Source organism: Harmonia axyridis, chromosome 7, assembly GCF_914767665.1.
Source record: "Harmonia axyridis chromosome 7, icHarAxyr1.1, whole genome shotgun sequence".
NCBI classification, from domain to species: domain Eukaryota; kingdom Metazoa; phylum Arthropoda; class Insecta; order Coleoptera; family Coccinellidae; genus Harmonia; species Harmonia axyridis.
Window position 1 is genome coordinate 12,693,659 of NC_059507.1, and position 25,953 is coordinate 12,719,611.

Genomic DNA, 25,953 nt, shown 5'->3' on the forward strand with positions numbered 1-25,953 from the left:
TTACTTGCATTATTCTTGAGCGAACCAACTTCACCTACCTTTCACCAATACAACTTTCATCATACAATCCAAAATTGTGTATATTCGAAGCAATTTAATCAAATATTTCCTCCAGGGCAGTTCCATCAATTTTTTTCGTGGAATTAACTACGATTTCAATATCGCCAATTCTTTCATTCTTGGGCCGTTTCGCAAGCGATACATTCCTCAGGGACTCCCGAGAATTTATATCGTACAAAGTCGCTGCAGAAAAACAGCCAACTTGGTGGTAGGCCACTGGATACGAAACAAATTGGCCGATCCAAAAGAAAGGCAATCTTTATTATTTAGCGTAGAATTATGACCCATCGAAGAAAACAGCTCGAATTTCAATTTTCAATAAGTTCTGAGTGCTTTCCAAAGGGGAGAGATGCGAGTACCTATATGTAAAGTTCTCCGATAGAAGAGTTATGTGAATGGGGGTGACTGTGTTTATGAGTAAGCCTCAGAGAAGACGAGAATGAAGTTCCGAATAAGAAAAGTGGCAATCTACCAGCGTCAGATTTAAATTTTTATATATTACGAATAAACATGCATGGGGAATTTTAATGAGAAGTGTAAAAAATTATTATATTAATTAATTGATCTTTCAATAAAATGCTAGATATATGAGGAAGTTATATACCTCTTATATCTATTTTTTAATACAAGGTTGCCAATCTGAAGTCGATCGCTGTTTTAGAATTTCCAGTTTTATGAAATTGTCGCTTCAAGTTGCTATTGGTGTATTACCCTTTTACTTCTCTTTCATTTTTATACTTTGGGCAATACAATGAAGAAACAAGTTGAATAGTCATCTAGTTTCCACGATAATTGTTTGACCATTTGAAAAATTCAAAATTCGAGAAAATCCATTCGCCTGCTATGCGTTAATTCAAAAGGCCAATAAAACACTTGCCAGAAAGAGTGCTCGAAACTCTTTTACTGGATTGAAACCTTTCTGTGGTTTAGGAAAACGTTTAGAAAAGGTTTCAGAAGAGGGAAATGAAAAAAATACTCTTCTGGAATCTTCCAGGGATGGTTCCTTCTGAAAAGTTAATTTGGAATAGTGCGAGATCCAAAAAGTATTTATTGGGATCTCGGTAAGAACATGGCTCACATCCTTATTATCTTCTTGAGAGGAAACTACATACAGTAACCACATGATGAAAATAGATTCACCTAGTCACAAAATTCCTCGCCATTGCAAATCAACGCAAACAAATATTTGTATGAATCAGCCTGTTCTCCAGAGCTCTCTTGAGAAACTCAAGAAAACACACTTGCTAGAAAGGGAGCTCGAAAGCCTTTTACTGGACCTGAACCTTTCTGTGAAAGGAAAATGCAGCTATGGGTAAGAGTTTCCAGAGAAGAAAAAAAAATGAAAGAGAAATACTATGGCGGAATCTTCTAGGGATGGTTTCTTCTGAAAAGTTCCCTTGGAACATTAATATTAACATACAGGTACTCTTCATCGGCTTCTTCAGAGGCCTTCGCAGCCTCGGGAACCACATTTATGGAGATAGATTCATCATGAACTTACGAGTGCAGATTATGTGGTCAGAAAAAAAAATTCCTGATCATTAGATAACAGAATGCCTTGCCATTGAAAGCCAACGCCAAACAAATGGAAGAGAAACTTGTAGAAGTGATGATGTCACCTCCTTGAAGCCATACCACATACTGCACTTCATTGGAAGGTGAGATGTAGAAGGCTCAATGATGAGATCAGCTTTGAGTGAGGATCACAATAGACCTCAAGGTCATGGTGGAAGGTAACCTCCTCAACAGTGAATTGCACATTAGTATATGCGTGATGTTTAGTACAAAAATCAGTTGCAATTATCCGTGAAAATTGAAGAGTTAAAATGACGGAATTGAATTTAGGAAATTCCATATCTCCTACCAAGCCACAAAGTGGATTGAGCTCAGATTAGGGTTTTCATCGAAAGTGAAGCTATTGTTTTGTAACAAGGAATAACAAACCTCAACTTTAAGAAGCTCAAACTCTTTCTGAGAACGGAAATAGAAGAAATGAGAATTTCAATTTCGATTTATTCTGAGATTGAAGAACACCTGTCAAAGATTGACTATCGACTACACCAACAGTAGTTATCGAAATATAGAGCCACAAATCCTCCACAAAAGTCTATAGTCCCCACAGCGGTACTATTTTTGTACCAGCTGAAAAGGCGAAGCATAACTTACTGCGTGAACGCACCATTAGTGGCCACTCTGATTAGCGAACTTCTTTTTTCTGTTCGAACTCTCGGAAAACAGTAACTCCGCTCAAACTCGGGAAGAATCCGAAATCATCACATCTAAACGGTGTACATCTGATGTATAGCGGATTGTTAGAACAAAAAGTGCGGTAAGACAAGCCGGGCCGGTCCTCCGGGGACCGATAGAGGTCTCTGCCTCTGCAAAATACGAGTGTACGGGGAATAGCCGAGCTGCGTTCGGAAAAATGATGCACCGAGGGACGGCAATTTTTAAATAATTGACTGGAGTCCGGTTGAAAATGAATTACGAGAACGGAGGCCCATATAATCGCGGAGTTAGATTCGGAGAGAACGATCGGAATATACAAGAGTGTCAAATTGGACGCTGGGAAACGGGCTTTATTCTTTATGGAGGCATGCATTTTGCATGGATCATTGGAGGGTGGTCGTCGTAAAGAACAAGTTTTGGGAAAGGGTGTATCTGTAGGTTTGAGGATTTGTGAAAATCTTAGAATATAGATAGAAGGAACGGAAATTAAACATTTAACTCGATACCGAATACAAGAGAGTTGGAAGTTTAGTGTCGCCGATCTCAATTTAGCTAGCCGATTGTGTGTGCTAGCCATAGGCGTGGAGAATCCTGATTTGATTGTTGAATGCTTTCTCCATAACATAGTAGCTACATCAATAATGTGAAAAAAACACAGAATTTTCATGAATAAATCACATTGTAAAATATTTTTCAGTATGAATTGATAATTTCGAAATTAGTCGAATTATGTTACGCTACTGCTATAGTGTCCCGTCAGACAAGGAGCCACGAATGTTTGCATCAAAACAAATGCATCAGTTACAAGGCGATTTCCGTTCCTCTTATAAATGTTCCAAGGTGAAAATATTTCGAATGGTGCAGATGAAGGTTTTGATTCACCCAGTAGGGGTACTATGCTTTGCCAGTGACCTGGGACAGTTCTAGTTGGGTTGGAGGAGGGTGCAGTGCGCAGGGTCACGAAAAATTGATTTTTTGGCAACCCCAAGCCACATAGTCCATAATTGTACTATACTTTTTAAACTTCAGCTATCTCATTTTAAGATAGGTCATGAAAAATTGCATGAAAAGGTAATGGTGCTGCAACCGTTGCCTTGACAGCCCTTTGGGTGATATAATCTTTCATCATTAATGGCATACCTTTCCCTTTACAATAAAATAAAGATTCATTGATTTTTGTTATGATCTACTCGTTTCTTTTCAAATCAAAATGAAACCTATTGGCGGAAAACCCTTGATAAATGTTTTAAATTATTCCAAAGAATGCTGATTCATGATATTGAGTGGTTAGGAACCTAGGCAGTATGGAGCTTTTGAGGGCTTGTTCATTCGATTATGCTATTGCAAACCAGATAACTGTATATAAGTAAAAGTATAAGTAAAACTGGTTCATGAACCAGCGCTTCAAAGGTCTTGACTACACGTCGATGCTTCCTTAAATTTATTTTCAACATTCTTCTTGAATTTTCTATGGTGATGATTAATTCTTATCGATTGCATCAGCAGTTTTAGGAAGTTATAAGGAAAATAAAATTTCGAAAGCCCAAATTTATTGAATTCGGATTTTGCATTTTAAAGAACTGCAAATTGCAGGTTTAGGTCTTTCCTTTCAAGAATTCGTCTTTATGGACGAACACGATAGAATTTGACATTATGGTTTGAGACCATTCCCGATTCAAAATTCGAAAATTGCGGACATCACCACCAAATAATAGAGCGATCATCTCTTCGGCGAACGAGCGCTCAAAAGAGTGGTCAAATATGAACAAGTTTCGGGTTGCCTCGATATACATCAAATCCGTCAATGAATAGGAATACTATTCCCATGATTGCCAGACAAGAATCGCAAGTCTTCTAGTGGTTTGTAACTCACCGACGCTGACAGGGTAACGTCTCCGCCTCTGGTAATTCCTTGTTCGCATCTACCGCTATTTCCTGAGCAAAACGCAACAGATACATCCTACTTATTTATTGTAATGTGTATCAGCAATGCGATACCTGCGAGAGTTGTGCTTGCACCGTCCAGTATCACTCAGACTGCAATTTTATGTACCTATTGGAGGTTGTTCGGGCTGAGTTAAACAAATGTCCGTTTCGTTTGAGGCTCTATGCTTCGGTCATCGAGAAAAATTCTGACGTTGTAAAAAATGTTGTTTTTTTTTGTTATGTTTCGTATTGGGAGTCTTATTGGATTAATGGACGACAAGATTACTATAGCATGTTTAAATATCGGTTTTTATCGGATAACGAGAAAAAGGTTGCATTTTATTTTGTAAGAAATAGAATGAGAAATATAATTCACCCAGGTTTTTTCAGTTTAAGAAAATTACTTGAAATGGGTAAATTACGTCGATACAGTTAACATTCCAATGACTCCAATTCAAGTTCACTCCGTATACAATGTGGAACCTGCACCATCTCATCATTTGAATGAAAACGATAAACCAGCAAGAAATGTTTCTTGTTCGGGAAAATACAGGTGTATTCGAAGTTAATCAGTTTTCAACGGATAACGAGTGTTGTAATATTGAGAATATTCCGTGGAAATACTTTTTACGAAGTGTGTATGTGAAACAAAGCTAGTCCACCCTATAACAAACATCAAGAAAGAAGAAAATTCAATGAAATAGGCAAAAATAATAAGTAATCTGGGTTCCCGAAAACTCGGGAATTAGATAATAATATAGTTATAATAATAAGATCTTTATTTTCAACAGATAAACACCCAATTAGAGGAAATAATTAACCAAGCAATAAAAAAAAACAAGCTACAGCGCAAAATGAAAGGAAAAAAACAAAAAAATACAGAAATGAACCGACAATATCGATTCACAATAATCTAAACTAGCTTCAATACATGACACATCAAAAATCAACACTGATAATTAATATAATATCTCAAGATCAAGAAAATAACCGTATACCAAAAATATAAAAAAATACAATCATATACATTCAACCTTGAGGGAATGAAGGCCAAAACACACTCGCCAGAAAAGGAGCACAAACTCCTTTCATCGGCCTGAAACCGTTCTCTAGCGTAGACAAATGTACCTACAAGAAAGAGTTTCAGAAGAGGAAAAAACCGAAAGTGAAAAACTCTGGCGGAATCTACCTCGGTTGGATCATTTCTAAAAGTTTCTTCGAAACTTTGACTCTACGAGATCCAAAAAGTATCTGGAGGTTAGTTAAAATAGGATACACCTCCTCACTAAATTCCTCACAGGGCATTGTCGCTTTAGGAAACACCTCATGAGAATGGGTCTAACAGAAAATGACGAGAGCAGATTCTGTGGGGAGAAGGAAGAAACTCCGGAACACCTGGGGACGAATGCCTCGCCATCACTAGCCAACGCAAAACCTGCTGTGGACAAGTAAACTTGTAGAAGTAAGGAATTAGCCACCTTGAAGTCATCCCAGATATTGGAGCTCATCAGAAGTCTGGAACTGGAAGTCGATCTGTAAATCACGTTATGGAGAGAATAGCTCTGATGGGCGGCACAATAGACCATTAGGTAGCAGTGAAATGGAACCTCCTTAATTAAATCTAAAATCTAATCTAAAAAAAAACAACTTCAAACGAATAATCAACCTCTCGCGCACCATAACAATAAAACGGCTCAATTTCAGCTCGACCTTCCTCATCTATTCACCACCGTCTTAATTGAGACGATTGCGTCTCGTATTTTTTTTTCTCCTCCAACGGGTCATTTTCTCGTTTCTTCTGGTCGAGCGGTGGCTGCGTCAACGGCCGAAAACTCGTTCGTCTCTACTCCCGGGAAAAAAATCGTCATGAATAAGAGCACGGCGCGACAATGATATCTCCGACCGATCGGGCCTAACTTATGCAGATGTATTCGACGATCTCGTGCAATTGTGCTGTAATTTAAGAGTTACATGTCTAGATGCCGCGTTTTTAAAGGATTCAAATCGGCGTCTCCGTATTGAATTATCTCGAGGGAAACCTGTTCGGCTGATCGAATTGTTCCGTTCCGATTTATACGGCTCGGATGCTGGGAAAAGCATGGCTGGAACTGTCGACGCGATGGTGCAGTGTTAATGGAGACGATTTGGCGTGAAACATTCATGATTTTCAGGAAACGGTTGCTATTTGTTGAGTTCAATGAAAAATTTCAATTCTCAGCCAATAAAAGCTACATCTGGGGTTCCCCAGGGGCATCATCTAGGTTCCATATTCTTCTAATTTTCATAAATGACATAACATATGCAATTATATCTGGTTTAAATACACCTTGGGATTCACGGCTTGGCTTGATATTTAAGCTACTTGACTTGATACTCAAGCTACTTGGCTTGTGCTTGACTTGAAATCAACTCAAGTAGTAGTTTTTCAACGTTGAGTCAAGTACTCAATAAATAAATAAATACTGGACTTAACATAAACCACTACTTGAGTTGATTTCAAGTCAAGTTCAAGCCAAGCAGTCAACCCGTGAATCCCTAAATACACTAATAAAATTGCAGTACGAGAAGTAAAATGAGATGCTCTAGAAGAAACAACTGAAACTTATCTACAATGAACTATTAGAATAGAATATTTCCCCTGAAGAACGATGGTGTTATCTAACCCTTGTTGGTTATAAGTTTGATGTTAGGTAATTGGAAATTTATAACATAGATTACCGAGATCCGCCAAAAATAATAAAATAGTATATCAATAACTTTCTATGAATGAATGAATCTTGCCATGAAAACTTAGTATTAGTAAATAATTGCAAAACGATATTCATTACATTTCTGGAATAATTCTCCTGACAATACAAGAAATGGAAATCATAAATGTCTATTTACAAGGTTCGATTTTTGCCATTTCAATATATGGCATGTATCAACACCAATCTAAGAAGCTAGAATATCATCTTAGCCTCTGCTGCTGAATACTCATGTTCTGTTTGGTTCAATAGTGCTCATGTTCATGAAATTGATGCATAGCTTAACGTTTTTCTATGAGAATTATCAGTGGAACTATTAGATCTACACCTTTACATTGGTTACCAGTGGTGTCACATATACATACTGCCAGATTGAAGTCACGCAAACCTATGGATTAATGCCTTTCTTCAATCTAATGGAAGTGACAAGGAAATTTGGCGTTCGAAATGAAATTCTTGTAATGTCTTCAACAAAAGTCTAATCGTTGATCCTTCGGATAAAGTTCTAGGTTTCAATATTCCTAGGAAAATTTGGTGTATTTTAAACCGACTTAAGACTGGTCATGGTCGTTGCAATAGTATGCTCTTCAAAAGGCATTCTGGTAAATGCCCACTATGTGAGTGTGTTGTAGAAAAAACCATCGAGTACTTGATGAATACTTGGCCCTCGACTTGGCCAATTTATACATTTCATGGTGGTTTCCAAGCTACCCATTCAATTTCAAATTCTTTTTTAGAATGGGTAACAAACTGCAAATAAATCTAATGAAAACATTTATATTACTCTGGTTATTTTCTATTTTGTTTTCAGATTTAAATATAAAGTCGCCAACCTTTGGTGAAGAGGAAGGATGGAGAAGATTTTGTTCGGATGAAGAAGAAGCTGTTCAATATAAATATGTCAGTTTATTCTGTGAACATATACATAAACCAATCACCTACCTATACGGGGAAAGTTTTGCTTAAGGTTTTTATCTGTTCTCTTGTATCATAGGTTGTAATGTATATGACGTGCATTGTTGTTTGAAGTTGATAGTTTTTTGTATTGTATCTCAAAAGAATAAATATATATCCATACCAAACTGAGGAGAAAGAAGATACACTTTACCTCTTGATTAATATGTAGATAATCTTCAAAAATCAATGCTTCTTACCATGAGTTGGAAACCCGGGAAAATTTAGGACTTGTTTTTTGTATTTTTTCACATTGTTTCGATCTTTCCTGCAAGTTATTATTAATTTACAAACAAATCAAACCGTTTTCCGACCGATATTCCTGAAGTTAATCAAAGATATAATTATTATGCAAGCTGCAACAGTCAACCCGACAATTTCCGATGGCACCCAACATCCTCACCAAGTTATTTCAGAGGGTCGCAGTCAGAAAGCAACATCCTCCTCCATTTGGTTTATTGCTATGATAAATCAAGCAATTAAAAGTACAAGACCTAACAGCACCCCAACAAGTCTAGGCACTTCGGTGTCGCAGGGTTAATGAGAGGCAGGCCATGGAGGGGTGACCCCCTCATTACAGTGCGTTCGGCGTGACAGATACACAGACAGATTTAGAGGTCGCCCGAACTCGTTGTTGCGCCATGAAGACGGTGCCCATTATGTTAACTAAACGCATTCTTGAACGGTTCGACAATTATTTACCAATTAGGGAAACAGTGAGGCTTGTAAGTGAAGGTGCCCATGGAAAAAAAACCATCGGGGTAATTTTTCTCGTGTGTATTCTAATGAAAGAGAAAATCGTTCGGATGATTATTATCCGGTGGAAGAATGAGATTATTATTGTTCGTTATCTTGAAGGTTACCTGAAATTCCGCCAATTCGAGAATATAGATAAGTGACAATACAGTTTCTTTACGAATAAAAGTTACATACGCTTAATGCAGGGTTTTCCTAAATTGATGGTACAAACGAAAATGACAGATTCTTCGGGTTATTTCAAGAAAAAAAGTACTATAAACGTGGACCCGCAAACACTTTATTTTCGAGATGAAGTTGGATTTTTTTTTCTAGTTTTTTTCTCATAGCACCTTCCCTTCTCAAGATATTTAACTTGAAGGACCATACACCAGCCTAATGGAGAAATTATCAGCTGTTCGTTTTTCTGATGTTGTGGAATATAACTTCCTGAACAAGAAAGTCTTGGGAAAAAATTGAATTTCTCCCCAAAAATCGTTATATCTCCTGAATTATTCGTCACAGACCCCTCAAATGCAAACGTTTTTTGAACATCAAGTTCCGATCTAAAACTTACTGAGGTTTCAAGGGCGTAGCTTAAGGCCAGGAGAAGTTGCAGCTTCGGGAATACTATCAATTTCTTTCTCGAAAATTTCAGATTTTTGCCTATAATTTTTGAAATAGTGTACCGCTCGCCCAACTGCAAGCATTTTCGTGATCTACATACTCGAATCAATCTAGAAAATGATACAATATTCCCATGAAGGAACTTTTATTTTTTTTTTCAATTGTAGAAAATTTCACGAAAATTTTTCGACAAAAATTGTTTCAGGTGAGATCGAAATTCGACTTACCAGAGATCGTCAATTCTTCTGGCATCGTTCACCGATTCTTCGTACAGCTCCCGGTTTTGAGGAAATTTGAACTAGAAATTTTAGAAGAAAATTAATTTGCCTCCAAAAATCGTTATATCTCCTGAATTATTCGTCATAGACCCCTCAAATAAAACAGTTTTTCAAACATCAAGTTCTGATCTAAAACAAAGTGAGGTTTCAAAGGCGTTGCTTAGGTCCAGGAGAAGTTGTGGTCACGGGAATATTATCAAGTGTTTTTTCAAAATTTCAGATTATTACCTATTATTTATGGAATAATGAACTAATCGCCCAAATACGATCATTTTCGTAATCTACGTAATCAAATCAATCAATAAAATGGTACAATGTTCCCATGAAGGAACTCTTATTTTTTTTTTCAATTTCCTATCAATCGTTTGGAAAATTTTACGAAAATTTTTCGAAGAAAAATTTTTCAGGTGAGACCGAAATTCGACTTATCAGAGATCGTCAATTCTGGCACCGCTCACCGATTCTTCGTAGAGCTCATGGTTTTGAGGAAATTTGAACTTGAAATTTGGGAAAAAATTGAATTTCCCTCCAAAAATCATTATATCTCCTGAACTATTCGTCCGACCCCTCGAATAAAACGTTTTTCAAACATCAAGTTTAGATCTAAAACTCGCTCTGCTCGCCGAAGGGGCTCCGCCCCTTGGACCCCGTCACTATTCCGGTAGATCCTTCACTGGGTATCCCTCTAGAAAATAAAAGATTTTTTTCGGAAACCTTGTATCGTTAGCTGATTTCAGACGATTCACTCGGTATACTATGCTGATTCTAGGGTGGAATTCTGTATGATTTTTTTCCTAGAACATACCGTTTGGCCCTTGTTCACATGAAAATATTTGATGCAAATAACTTTCCATGACGACAAATCAAGGGCGGTCCTAGCCTTAAATTTTGAGGGGGTTCGCCGTTATAGGCCGTTACGGGCCGAGTATTTCTATGGGACCAAATCCCAGATTATACCGATATCAAGCCTTACCTCTCAAAAATATTTATATTTAGATATTCATATGAATATTTATATAAGGCGTACAACTTTGCGTCCGCCGTTTTGCAATAGATGGCTGTAACGGTAAGTGGTAGTAGAATAGTTATTTATATGATAATACAAGTGCAGAAGGCATTGATATTCTTCCACGAGTTCAAAATTCAAAAACGAGCCACGAAGTGGCGAGTTTTTGAATGAACGAGTGGTAGAATGAGCCTTCTGTTCGAGTATTATACAGGGTGTTTCCTAAACATGCGGCAAAAATTCAGGGGGTTGTTCCTTGGACTATTCTAAGAATATTTTGTCCTTTGATGATTTTTGAAAAACCTATTTGTTTCGAAGATATAGGGGAAACAAAATTTCAGATAATAACATTTTATTATGAAAAATTACATGAAAATTCAACTCAACCTACAAAAACTGTTGAAAATGACCACCTCTAGCCAGCATACAAGCATCCAATCTTCTCCTCATTGACTGCCGAACCCTTTCAAAAACACAAGGATCATTTCTTATTAAGTTACACCCAGCAAACGAATTCAAATGAAAACCGTGTTTAATCTGTATTCCTTTACCATCTGCACTTATCAATTTTTAGTCAAAAAACTGGCCGTTTTTAGTAATTGGAATGTTGTTAAACAAATTTAAAAATAAATTGTACCTACTTAGTAAACACAGTGCGGTACGCATTTTTATTTAAACTATTATTAATTTTAAAAATATGAAAAATGTTGTTCGCCCTGTATCTTCGAAAGAGGTTTTTCAAAAATCATCCAAGGACAAAACATGCTTAAAATAGTCCAAGGAACAACCCCCTGAATTTTTGCCGCATGTTTAGAAAACACCCTGTATATTATTTTCTCTAATTCATTGCATTCTTATTGAAATTAATGAAATATTTCCATAAATATCATTTAGTGATGTTTGGCTTGAAAAATGTTGGTTGGCAGAACTGATTTTTTTAAGGCAAATTGATGAATTGGCGGATAAAGCCGTGGCGGAAAGTTCGGAGTACCAACATATAATAATGAAATATAACCATGAAAACTGTGCTTTTCTGATATATTCTCGCACGATTTTGTTCCACAAGATGTGGAAGAATGAACGGAGTAACCACAGAATTAGAGAAATAAATATATCGTAGATGTCATACAATAAGTTTAGGTATTTGTGAACATAACGCCATTGACATGTTAGTCGATTTGTGTCTGCATCATAAAGTTATTCACGACTAACCATGTTAGCTTACGAGCCAAATTCTCGTCATTTGCGGGAGGTTTCAATTTTCTACTAAAATATGAAAAAATCCGCGGCTGAGGTTCATCGAATGCTTTCAAATACCTATAGTGAGAACGATATTGGTGGAAGAACGTACCAACGATATTGTTTATGTCTAGGTTTAGTTATTTTCTGGTACATCTGTAAAATGGCTTGTTCCGTTTGATTAAATAAATAAAGAAATAGATGAGTGGTTTCAACGCTTCAAGAATGGTGATTTTGATTTCGAAGACCAGCATCGCGGTGGAAGAGAGAAGTTTTTTGAAGATGCAGAATTGGAGGCAATAATTGACCAAATTCATGTCAAACGCAACAATAATTGTAGGATCAATAGGAGTGACACTAAAAGCCATTTCAAAACGCCTGAAAGTCATAGGAATGACTCAGAAACAAGGAAATTGGGTGCGGTACGAGTTGAAGCCGCGAGGTGTTTGAACGACGTTTATTTACTTGTGAACAGCTGCTTGCAAGACAAAGACGGAAGGGGTTTCTGCATCGGATTGGGACTGGAGACGAAAAATGGGTTCATTACGATAATCCCAAGCGCATGAAATCATGAGGATATCCTGACAATGCTTCCACATCGACGGCCAAACCGAATATTCACGGTTCTAAGGTCATGCTCAGTATTTGGTGGGACCAGCTCGGCGTAGTGTATTATGCACGGCCCCCGCAACCGCGCGTGCAACGCGTGCACCGCACGCGGGCGCCACTCTAAAAGGGCGCCAAAACCTCTTATAGAGGTGAAGAATCGATGGACCAAAGGTTTTCGAAAAAGATTCTTTCAAATTTTTCAACAATTTTTTTTTCCAAACTTTTTTCTTGCAATTTATACAAGTTTCTGAACGTCGCAATCGGCATGAAATATCTAGATATTGGTTTACAAAAACGCATGCTCGATGCTAATCCTAGGGCATTTTTTGCGCTATGTGCTGCACACAGCTTAAATTTAACTGAAAATGATGCTGCTAAGGTTTAAAATAAAACAGTGGACTCTTTTGATATTGTAAAAGAACTTTATATATATATTTCTCTTCATCCACAAAAAGATTGGAATGTTATAAACAGCATGATCCTCAGTTACGTATAAAACCCCTAAGTGATACTAGATGGTCTAGTAGAAAGTTTCATTTCATTCAAATATGTGATAGCCTTTTAGAAATAGCAGAAAATGATACTTTTAACATAAAACAAAACATAAAGCAAGTTCTCTTTGATTAAATATTCATTCTTTTAAATTTATTATGAGTATCATAATTTCTTATGATGTTTCATTCCAGATTAATATTGTAAGCAACATGATGCAAAGTGTAGCGATTGACATTAAGGTGTACCAAAACCATTTGAAGAATTTAGTTGATCATTTCAAAAATTATAGGGATGATAATGCTCTTGAGGAAAAACTTGCGGGAGCTGGAAAACTAGCGTCTGTTCTTGAGATAGATCAAGGTTTTTCTCCATTATATACTGTAAGACGAAAGTATAAACCGAAATTGTTCGATTATGAACAGACAGAAGATCCAAAAATCGCTTTTAAAATAAATTTCTTTTAGAAAATAATTGATCAAACACTAAGTTCCTCAAATAGTAGATAAAGTTAACGTTTTCTGTTTTATTTGTGATATTCTTAAATTAAATGACAAACATCTATTGAAATGCTGTCATGCTCTTCAACAAAAGCTAACTGATGACAGGAAAAAAAGAGACTGACGTGAAAGAAAATGATTTATTCAACGAGATAAAAGCCCTAAGATTGTTTTCATTATCTGAAAATCCTCTTGAAATTCTACAATATATTTTTGAAAATAATCTAACTTCTTCTCTACCGAATCTTAGTATTGCCTCAAGAATCCTTCTCACTTTACCTGTGTCCTGTGTCTGTTGCTTCTGGTGAGAGATCATTCACTGAATTAAAAATTTTTAAAAACTATTTGAAGTCTACCATGTCTCAAGAAAGATTTTCTGCATTGGCAATCTTAGATATAGAGCAAGAGATACTCGATAAAATTGATTGATTGATAATATAAAAGAATTTGCAGCAGCCAAATCTAGAAAAACATCCATTCAATTCCTGGATTAATCCTAATTGAATGTTTATGCCTTTATGAATAATTTATAGAAGAATACAGCTTAAGTTTTGAAACACATTTGAAATGTATTATGTTACAAATAACACCATAAAGTTCTTAAGGCAATGAAGGTTGCTGATAGATTTTCATCCATTCTACACTAAATACTCAACTAAACTTAAGAAAAAAAATTTCCGATTATACAGTAGTACTTTTCTCCACCTCCCCCCTTTAAGGGGCGCCAAAATGTTCCGCACGCGGGCGTTGATGTCCCTTGCGGGGGCCCTGGTATTATGACTGAAAGAATCACAGGCGATCGTTATCGAACGCAATTAATGCGTTTGTACCGAGCATTGAAAGATAAACCGCCGCAATACAACGAGAGAGAAGATGAATTGATTTTACTGCATGACAATGCTCGACCCCATGTTGCGAAAGTAATCAAGATATACTTGGAAACGTTAAAATGGGAATTCCTACCCCACAACCCTACCCGACGTATTCTCCAGACGTTGCTCCCACGGACTATCACTTGTTTCAATCAATAGCACATGGCCTGGCTGAACAACACTTCCGATCTTATGAAGAAGTAAAAACTTGGATCGATTCGTGGATCGCTTCAAAAGATGACCAGTTTTTTCAATTCGTATGCTGTCCGAAAGATTGGAGAAAGTAGTGACCAGCGATGGGCAATACTTTGAATTATAAATGTATAACCAGTTTTTTACAATAGAGCCTCGAATTTCGCAAAAAAAGTTTTACCCTTATGTATTTGTTGTATTATAATACCATTATTTACTTATCAGGGTTTTAACCATTCAGGTAGAAATTAAAAAAAAATTAGATTGTTTAATATGAAAAAAAGAAGACAATTGGCAACTACATCACAAAATCTAATTTGGTCTTTAAAACATTGAACCCTTTGAGAACCTTGTAATCACAGCGTCCTCGTCAACATCAATGTCCCTATGAATGTTCAGGAGGACAAAATACTCCATAAAAATGGAAGCAAACTACTAAATATGTCGTTTTCCACTGAATCTTATTATTATCCTCTATGATAGAAAAACTTTATTCAAATCAACAAAATTTTCTCACACCAAAATACCACAGCGATATATATCGATATTTTACTCTTACATATTTCGATACATTTCGGTATTATCAGAAAATATCGATACAATATATAGATATCGATAGTTTTCTGACCTTTGCCCATCCCTAGTGTGGATTTGCCGAACGCAGTCATAACCATAAACAAAGATTTCTCTATGACCATAATTGTCAGTCAAACTCAGACGCATGTCTCAAAATTTTGTTCGAATATAAATCGTATATTGTATTCTTTAATAATGAATAAAAAATAACCGATATCAACCAAATTCTCAGATCTCATTTTTCCAGAAATGGCAATTTCTTTCTTTGAAGAATTTGGGAGAAATGAATAATCAAAATGTGAGCGTCAGTCTTTCAAGAAAGTTATTCATGCTTATAGGTTTGTAAAAAATTTTTAGAGAATATTGAATAATAATATAATCCCAACATTAAGATTTTAAATTAGCACATTTCTTCTTTATAGAGACATGTATGATGCATAAGTCCAAATTTAATTGATGATTGGGTGGGAAAAATTGACAAAAAAAGTTTATGTTTGTTAGTTAAGTTGTAATCCTTTTTATGGTCCTTTTTTTGTTTATTTAATACTTACAATAGACAATTATTAGCATATTTTTCTCTGAATTTCAACTTTGAAAGAAAATTTGTCATTTTATGTCTTGCCGATGAAAATATTGATATTCTTGTAATTCAAAATGAATGATAGATATATTTTAAGGGCTATCATTCCATTGGATATTTACTTGTGAGCCCTAAAATGAAGTTACATTTATTCAATTGACTCATTGATAGAAATACTACCTGAAATAAAGAAATTGCATTCAATGTTTATTTTCAGTTTTGACAAATATTGAATTTACATAATCGTTCGATAAGATCTATGAAAAGACCTACAGTGAGATTTTTGTTTTAGGAATATTCAGTATAGCTGTAATAAACAAACTGAAAAGAAGCAGAATGAATAATAGATCTACCTTTCGGATACCCATATCTGAGAAATCAGGTTATAAGAAGTCCCTCATTTCCAAGGTTTATCAATACATTTTTCAGTTGAGCAGCAAATTATTCTTCTATTCCATATTTTGTGAAGAAATACAATATAATTGCAACAATTTGAAGCACCTATTGGAAATTCCTGACGAACTAAGGAGTTTTTTAGTATCTGAAGATTGTATTGATGCTATGTTATAGAACGAGACTTGTGGCTCTGGGTTTTACTCAGAAGTGAATTAAACAGGGCAATTTATGTCCTATATAGTAAATAAAATTTTGATAGATATAAGTTTCAAAAGATCAACAACTGATCATAGTATTTACATAAATCAAAAAATAACTGGCTTACTATTGTTGCATTGTACGTGGATGACTTTTTTGTTTTAACTAATGTTAATTCTGAATGAATTTTCTGATAGAAAATTTTATGATAAAGAAATTAGGGGAAGCTAAAAAATGATTAGGGATGAATATTACTAGAAATTATGGAAAAGGTAGTAACGCTATCGATTATATTCTTCAAATATGTATTGCAATAATTCAACATGTCTGATTGTGAACATGTGAAAACTAAATGGAATTTTAATTCAACAAAAGAGAGTTGTAATGATGAACCATATAAGAAATTAATAGGTTTATTAACATCTTTAGCAGTATTAACTAGTCCTGATATAGCATACTCTGTTAATTTCTTGAGTCAATTTAATAATTATCTCATTGTTGAACACTAGAAAAGTGCAAAACTCATTTCAAGATACAAAGATCATTGTTCAATTTTTACTTCAGTCAAAAGGAACTGAGTATTTGAAATCGGTACTAAAATTGTATCGGCCAATACTATTGACCCATATTAGTGGGTTCGATATCTACACTGACTTGATTTTTTCAAATGTTAACTTTGGATCTGAATCAATGAATAATTTAATTTTTACCAAAATGAAAAGCAATGAATAAATCAGTAGGATAGCATTTTTGAACTGGCCATATAGCACTTATTCCTATAACGATTAAAAGATTGGAAACTTTAGTGAACAAATAGGTATATACATTTTTATAAAAGTTTAATCATTCATGACATGGAAATTTTCAATAAATAGTCTGCTTTTTAAAGTATTTTATACCTTCATTGAATTGCTGGAAAATTGATACCAATTTCGAAAGTGACTGCCATTTTAAAATTTTTCATATACTGAATGATCCTTCAAAATTTATTTCTGTCGTAACATTTTGACTAGTATTTAAACTGATATATTCCATACGTTATTGAAATCAATATCTTCAAAGTACTATTCAAAAGACTTATAATGGAATTTAGAAGAATATATCTTTCTCAATTTCATAGTCATATATGATATGATGCATAAGTCCAAATTTAATTAATTCACATCTAAAGTGAATGTTATTTTTAGAAATATTCAGTATAGCTATAATAAACCAACTAAAAAGAGACATAATGAATAGACTTGCCTTTCAAATACCCATGGCCTATGTTACCTCATAAGCAATTACCTATAATATCTTATCTTGGTGAAACCTTTTTGAGAAATCAGGTTATAAGTTTGAGAGTCTCTAATTTCCAAGGTTTATTAATACATGTTTCAGTTGAGCGGAAAATAATATAACTGGGTATATATAGTTGAAATTATTAGTATGAAAGATTTGACTTATTCATTATAAATTCAACAGCACTGCACTCAAATTCTTCAAAAACGGAGTGGTCACTTATATTTTTGCACTCCTCTGTCGTAAAAGTGTATATTTTAGATATTCAAAAAACCCATGGAAACTTTTGAATGTTATCCCAGGGCCCCCGCAAGGGTCATCAACGCCCGCGTGCCGAAAATATTTTGGCGCCCCTTAAGGGGGGAAAGTGGAGAAAAACGTCGCAGGATAATCGGCAAAAAATGTTTCAGTTTTTGTTAGGAATTTATTTGTAGAAGGGTTAAAAAAACTATCAGCAACCTTTATCGAATGCCTTAAGAACTTTATGCTGTCAGTTGTTGCATAATACATTTTTTAAATGTTTCATTATTTTATTCAAGCATTCGATCAAAACCGCATTTTATTAATTTTGTAATGAAACTGCAGAGTTTTCAAAACCTGAGCTTTATTCTCCTTTAAATTATTCATAATATTATATTAAAATATTAATATTATTATTAATAATTATTAAATATTATTCCATACTCCCAGCCATCTTCTCCCTTTGTTGAAGTCTAGCTTTTTTTTGCTCTCGAAATTTTGCATCAGAAGGTCGTTTTCTCTTGTATGGCTCCTAGAATTTAAGAAAAACTTGATCCAAAATTGGTAAGGACATTCACCCATGATTTACTTTGCGCCATCCCTTTGAGAATAACCCGTATGTTTTCATTTTTATGGATTTAAACCTTAAATCCGAGCCTTTAAACCTAAACGGAGTTAATATTAATAATAATAATAAGTTAACACCGATCTGAAGCACATACCCTGTTCCTGTTATAATAATTAATTTTTGGCAAAGGTGAAATATAATTTTTTTAGAATGTCAAACGGCTACGAACATCAAATAAATAATACAGATCCAGGGTGCATATTAAAAAAAAATTAAGTATAATATGATGGTGGCCCCAGGTCTCTCTCTTAATCTAACCCTCGTAAGGGTGTAATGACTTCATGTCGCGACTCTTTGAACGAGCTGCTTCCAGGACTCCCTATCTTGGGCATGATGAACGGCTTCGTGAACGGCCCCAGGTAACAAATTCAAAATATCAAAGTCGATTCAATTTGTTCACGATTACAAACAATACTTCCCTATTTGAAGCAAATAAAAATAATATTATAGTATATAGGTATGGGATAATTTAGGATGTGCACCATTTTAAACAGAAAAAAAAATCGAATTTTATAGACTAATAGAAATGCTAATACTGTATGTGGATAGGTACTTACCATTTCATAAAATTTAATTTAATCACAACAATAAACAGCAAAACAAACCATAATTACACAAAATACAAATCTTTCCAATTATCTGAGTATTTTAATTTTTTGCGTCTTGACCTCAACCCCTAAACGTTTCGAAACAAAATAACTATTCTTTGGATAGGTTTCTGCTGCATAGCAAGCAGATTTTGGTAGTTTCAGAAATTCTCTGTAACATATAGTATTATTCCTACAGATGGTGGCGAAAGTTTCAGTAATTCCCCTGGCTAAAAGCTATCGCTTCGGTATTTATGATTGTTTATGTGTACCATATGCGTTTTAGTGATGATCGAAGAAATGGTGCCCGCCGTCCGGTGCAAGGTGGTCCATAAAGAAATCCCGTACCGACAAAGGGATGATTATTTATGATTTGTTTACTCGAAAAGAATCGTATAATTGCAATCTGTGGCCGAGGTTATTTTATATGGATTGTGACGTTCGGGAACTTGTTTGGATGTGTAAAAGATGTCTTTGCACGTTTAAAATTGTTGAAAAAATAAAAAAATCTTTTTCAAAAACCTTTGGTCTTTCGGATTTTCATGCGGTCTATAAGAGATTTTGGCGCCCCTCAAGAGTGGCGCCCGCGTGCGGTGCACGCGTTGAACGCGCGGTTGCGGGGGCCCTGTGTTATCCAACTCACTTGGCTCTTTTTTTCCAGTAATAAAGCCAATTGTGAATTATCTATAAGGAGTTTTTCTATCTGTTTAATACTGTTTCATAGTAGCACAACTTTTACTCCAATCCAAGACTGAATTGATGAATGAAGCTTCTGTTCTCTTTGGTAGTTCCATCTTCTGTCGCAATAAATTCAAATTTTCACGAAAGGGAATGTAGTTTTATAGTTTGTGGAAAATAAACGAAAAATTCCTGAAATAAAGTAACATTCATCCAATCAATTCCAAATAATACAAACACTTAAAACAAACCTGAATTGAGGAAAATGCATTCGATGATATAAATGTTCATTTCCAAATTTTGACAAATATCTATCGAATTTTCGATTCGCCGAAGACTTTGCATTTTATCTGTCGGCATTTATTTAAATATTGAATAACAATTTTGGAAACTGCAAACTTTTTCAAGAACTTTCATATATCGAAATGGAATATTTATTATTAACATGACACTGACAGCCAAATTGTCCACAGATACCACAGAAATATGGGACTTGAAATGTCAAAATGATCCGAAACACCCCGTATACTCGAAAACCGCGGGGAGAATCGAAGGTTTGGGATTTTTCCCGGGATCTCCAGACGATTTTGAGGGGGGTCTTATTCTTGTCATTTTTGCTCTAGATGGTCCCGTTTGGGCTGTGATTTTACGTTTAAAGTTTGACGTATATGTGCAAGCGGTTTTATATATACTTAGACTCGCTCTGCTCGCCGAAGGGGCTCCGCCCCTTGGACCCCGTCACTATGCCGGTAGATCCTTCACTGAGTATCCGTCTAGAATATAAGAGATTTTTTTCGGAAACCTTGTATCGTTAGCTGATTTCAGACGATTCACTCGGTATAGGTACTATGCTGATTCTAGGGTGGAATTCTATATGATTTTTTTTCCTAGAAAATACCGTTTGGCCCTTGCTCACATGAAAATATTTGATGCAAATAACTTTCCATGACGACAAATCAAGGGCGGTCCTACCCTTAAATTTTGAGGGGGTTCGCCGTTATGGGCTTCGAGTATTTCTATGGAACCAAATCCCAGATTATACCGATATCAAGCCTTACCTCTCAAAAATATTTATATTTAGATATTCATATGAATATTTATATAAGGCGTACAACTTTGCGTCCGCCGTTTTGCAATAGATGGCTGTAACGGTTAGTGGTAGTAGAAATAAATATATCGTAGATGTCATACAATAAGTTTAGGTATTTGTGAACATAACGCCATTGACATGTTAGTCGATTTGTGTCTGCATCATAAAGTTATTCACGATTAACCATGTTAGCTTACGAGCCAAATTCTCGTCATTTGTGGGAGGTTTCAATTTTCTACTAAAATATGAAGAAATCCGCGGCTGAGGTTCATCGAATGCTTTCAAATACCTATAGTGAGAACGATATTGGTGGAAGAACGTACCAACGATATTGTTTATGTCTAGGTTTAGTTATTTTCTGGTACATCTGTAAAATGGCTTGTTCCGTTTGATTTAATGAATAAATAAATAGTAGAGTGGTTTCAACGCTTCAAGAATGGTGATTTTGATGTCGAAGACCAGCATCGCGGTGGAAGAGAGAAGTTTTTTGAAGATGCAGAATTGGAAGCAATAATTGATCAAGACTCATGTCAAACGCAACAATAATTGTAGGATCAATAGGAGTGACACTAAAAGCCATTTCGAAACGCCTGAAAGTCATAGGAATGACTCAGAAACAAGGAAATTGGGTGCGGTACGAGTTGAAGCCGCGAGGTGTTTGAACGGCGTTTATTCACTTGTGAACAGCTGCTTGCAAGACAAAGACGGAAGGGGTTTCTGCATCGGATTGGGACTGGAGACAAAAAATGGGTTCATTACGATAATCCCAAGCGCATAAAATCATGAGGATATCCCGACCATGCTTCCACATCGACGGCCAAACCGAATATTCACGGTTCTAAGGTCATGCTCAGTATTTGGTGGGACCAGCTCGGCGTAGTGTATTATGACTGAAAGAATCACAGGCGATCGTTATCGAACGCAACTAATGCGTTTGTACCGAGCATTGAAAAACAAACCGTCGCAATACAACGAGAGAGAAGATGAATTGATTTTACTGCATGAGAATGCTCGACCCCATGTTGCGAAAGTAGTCAAGATATACTTGGAAACGTTAAAATGGGAATTCCTACCCCACAATCTTACCCGACGTATTCTCTAGACGTTGCTCCCACGGACTATCACTTGTTTCAATTAATAGCACACGGCCTGGCTGACCAGCACTTCCGATCTTATGAAGAAGTAAAAATTTGGATCGATTGGTGGATCGCTTCAAAAGATGACCATTTTTTTCAATTCGCACGCTGTCCGAGAGATGGGAGAAAGTAGTGACCAGCGATGGGCAATACTTTGAATTTTAAATGTATTACCAGTTTTTTACAATAAAGCCTAGAATTTCGCAAAAAAAAGTTGTACCCTTATATATTTGTTATTTACTTATCAGGGTTTCAACCATTCAGGTAGAAATTTAAAAAAATTAGATTGTTTAATATGAAAAAAAGAAGACAATTGGCAACTACATCACAAAATCTAATTTGGTCTTTAAAACTTTGAACCCTTTGAAAACCTTGTAATCACAGCGTCCTCGTCAACATCAATGTCCCTATGAATGTTCAGGAGGACAAAATACGCCATAAAAATGGAAGCAAACTACCAAATATGTCGTTTTCCACTGAATCTTGTCATCTGAATCTTATTATTATCCTCTATAATAAAAATAAAAACTTTATTCAAATCAACAGAATTTTCTCACACCAAAATATCACAGCGGTATATATCGATATTTTACTCTTACATATTTCGATACATTTCGATAGTGTCAGAAAATATCGATACAATATATAGATATCGATAGTTTTCTGACCTTTGCCCATCCCTAGTGTGGATTTGCCGAACGCAGTCATAACCATAAACAAAGATTTCTCTATGATCATAATTGTCAGTCACACGCATGTCTTGAAATTTTGTTGAAATATAAATCGTATATTGTATTCTTTAATAATGAATAAAAAATAACCGATATCAACCAAATTCTCAGATCTCATTTTTCCAGAAATGGCAATTTCTTTCTTTGAGGAATTTGGGAGAAATGAATAATCAAAATGTGAGCGTCAGTCTTTCAAGAAAGTTATTCATGCTTATAGGTTTGTAAAATTTTTTTAGAGAATATTGAATAATAATATAATCCCAACATTAAGATTTTAAATTAGCACATTTCTTCTTTATAGAGACATGTAAGATGCATAAGTCCAAATTTAATTGATGATTGGGTGGGAAAAATTGACAAAAAAAGTTTATGTTTGTTAGTTAAGTTGTAATCCTTTTTATGGTCCTTTTTTTGTTTATTTAATAGTTACAATAGACAATTATTAGCATATTTTTCTCTGAATTTCAACTTTGAAAGAAAATTTGTCGTTTTATGTCTTGCCGATGAAAATATTGATATTCTTGTAAGTCAATTCAAAATGAATAATAGATATATTTTAAGGGCTATCATTCCATTGGATATTTACTTGTGGGCCCTAAAATGAAGTTACATTTATTCAATTGACTCGTTAATAGAAATACTACCTGAAATAAAGAAATTGCATTCAATGTTTATTTTCAGTTTTGACAAATATTGAATTTACATAATCGTTCGATAAGATCTTTGAAAAGACCTACAGTGAGATTTTTGTTTTAGGAATATTTAGTGTAGCTGTAATAAACAAACTGAAAAGAGGCAGAATGAATAATAGATCTACCTTTCGGATACCCATATCTGAGAAATCAGGTTATAAGAAATCCCTCATTTCCAAGGTTTATCAATACATTTTTCAGTTGAGCAGCAAATTATTCTTCTATTCCATATTTTGTGAAGAAATACAATATAATTGCAACAATTTGAAGGACCTATTGGAAATTCCTGACGAACTAAGGAGTTTTTTAGTATCTGAAGATTGTATTGATGCTACTGAGACTTGTGGCTCTGGGTTTTACTCAGAAGTGAATTAAACAGGGCAATTTATGTCCTATATAGTAAATAAAATTTTGATAGATATAAGTTTCAAAAGATCAACAATTGATCATAGTATTTACATAAATCAAAAAATAACTGGCTTACTATTATTGCATTGTACATGGATGACTTTTTTGTTTTAACTAATGTTAATTCTGAATGAATTTTCTGATAGAAAATTTTATGATAAAGAAATTAGGGGAAGCTAAAAAATGATTAGGGATGAATATTACTAGAAATTATGGAAAAGGTAGTAAAGCTATCGATTATATTCTTCAAATATGTATTGCAATAATTCAACATGTCTGATTGTGAACATGTGAAAACTAAATTGAATTTTGATTCAACAAAAGAGAGTTGTAATGATGAACCATATAAGAAATTAATAGGTTTATTAATATCTTTAGCAGTATTAACTAGTCCTGATATAGCATACTCTGTTAATTTCTTGAGTCAATTTAATAATTATCTCATTGTTGAACACTGGAAAAGTGCAAAACTCATTTCAAGATACAAAGATCATTGTTCAATTTTCACTTCAGTCAATAGGAACTGAGTATTTGAAATCGGTACTATTGTTATTATTATTATTAGTGGCTTCGATAACTACAACGACTTGATTTTTTCAAATGTTAACTTTGGATCTGAATCAATGAATAATTTAATTTTTACCAAAATGAAAAGCAATGAATAAATCAGTAGGATAGCATTTTTTAAATGGCCATATAGCACCTATTCCTATAACGATTCAAAGATTGGAAACTTTAGTGAACAAATAGGTAGGTATCTACATTTTCATACAAATTTGATCATTCATTCATGACATGGAAATTTTCAATAAATAGTTGCTTTTTAAAGTATTTTATACCTTCATTGAATTGCTGGAAAATTGATACCAATTTCGAAAGTGACTGCCATGTTAAAATTCTTCATATACTGAATGATCCTTCAAAATTTATTTCTGTCGTAACATTTTGACTAGTATTTCAATTGATATATTCCATACGTCATTGAAATCAATATCTTCAAAGTACTATTCGAAAGACTTATAATGGAATTTAGAAGAATATGTCTTTCTCAATTTCATAGTCATATATGATATGATGCATAAGTCCAAATTTAATTAATTCACATCTAAAGTGAATGTTATTTTTAGAAATATTCAGTATAGCTATAATAAACCAACTATGTTACCTCATAAGCAATTACCTACAATATCTTATCTTGGTGAAACCTTTTTGAGAAATCAGGTTATAAGTTTGAGAGTCTCTAATTTCCAAGGCTTATTAATACATGTTTCAGTTGAGCGGAAAATAATATAACAGGGTATACAGGGTGTTTCCTAAACATGCGGCAAAAATTCAGGGGGTTGTTCCTTGGACTATTTTAAGCATGTTTTGTCCTTGGATGATTTTTGAAAAACCTCTTTGTTTCGAAGATACAGGGCGAACAACATTTTTCATATTTTTAAAATTAATAAAATAGTTTAAATAAAAATGCGTACCGCACTGTGTTTACTAAGTAGGTACAATTTATTTTTAAATTTGTTTAACAACATTCCAATTACTAAAAACGGCCAGTTTTTTGACTAAAAATTGATAAGTGCAGATGGTAAAGGAATACAGATTAAACACGGTTTTCATTTGAATTCGTTTTGTGATGTATTAGCAATTTTTAGTCAAAAAACTGGCCGTTTTTAGTAATTGGAATGTTGTTAAACAAATTTAAAAATAAATTGTACCTACTTAGTAAACACAGTGCGGTACGCATTTTTATTTAAACTATTATTAATTTTAAAAATATGAAAAATGTTGTTCGCCCTGTATCTTCGAAACAAATAGGTTTTTCAAAAATCATCAAAGGACAAAATATTCTTAGAATAGTCCAAGGAACAACCCCCTGAATTTTTGCCCCATTTTTAGGAAACACCCTGTATATAGTTGAAATTATTAGTATGAAAGATTTGACTTATTCATTATAAATTCAACAGCACTGCACTCAAATTCTTCAAAAACGGAGTGGTCACTTATATTTTTGCACTCCTCTGTCGTAAAAGTGTATATTTTAGATATTCAAAAAACACATGGAAACTTTTGACTGTTATCTGACTAACTTGGCTCTTTTTTTCCAGTAATAAAGCCAATTGTGAATTATCTATAAGGAGTTTTTCTATCTGTTCAATACTGTTTCATAGTAGCATAACTTTTACTCCAATCCAAGACTGAATTGATGAATGAAGCTTCTGTTCTCTTTTGTAGTTCCATCTTCTGTCGCAATAGATTCAAATTCTCACGA

General features: G+C 34.6%; 1 protein-coding gene across 2 annotated transcripts in view; it reads right to left on the reverse strand.

Moving 5' to 3' along the window:
* The window catches only part of LOC123684156 (transcription factor SOX-13), a 295,003-nt gene that overhangs the window by 219,447 nt on the left and 49,603 nt on the right, over positions 1-25,953 (reverse strand). The gene's annotated exons all lie outside the window — the stretch shown is intronic.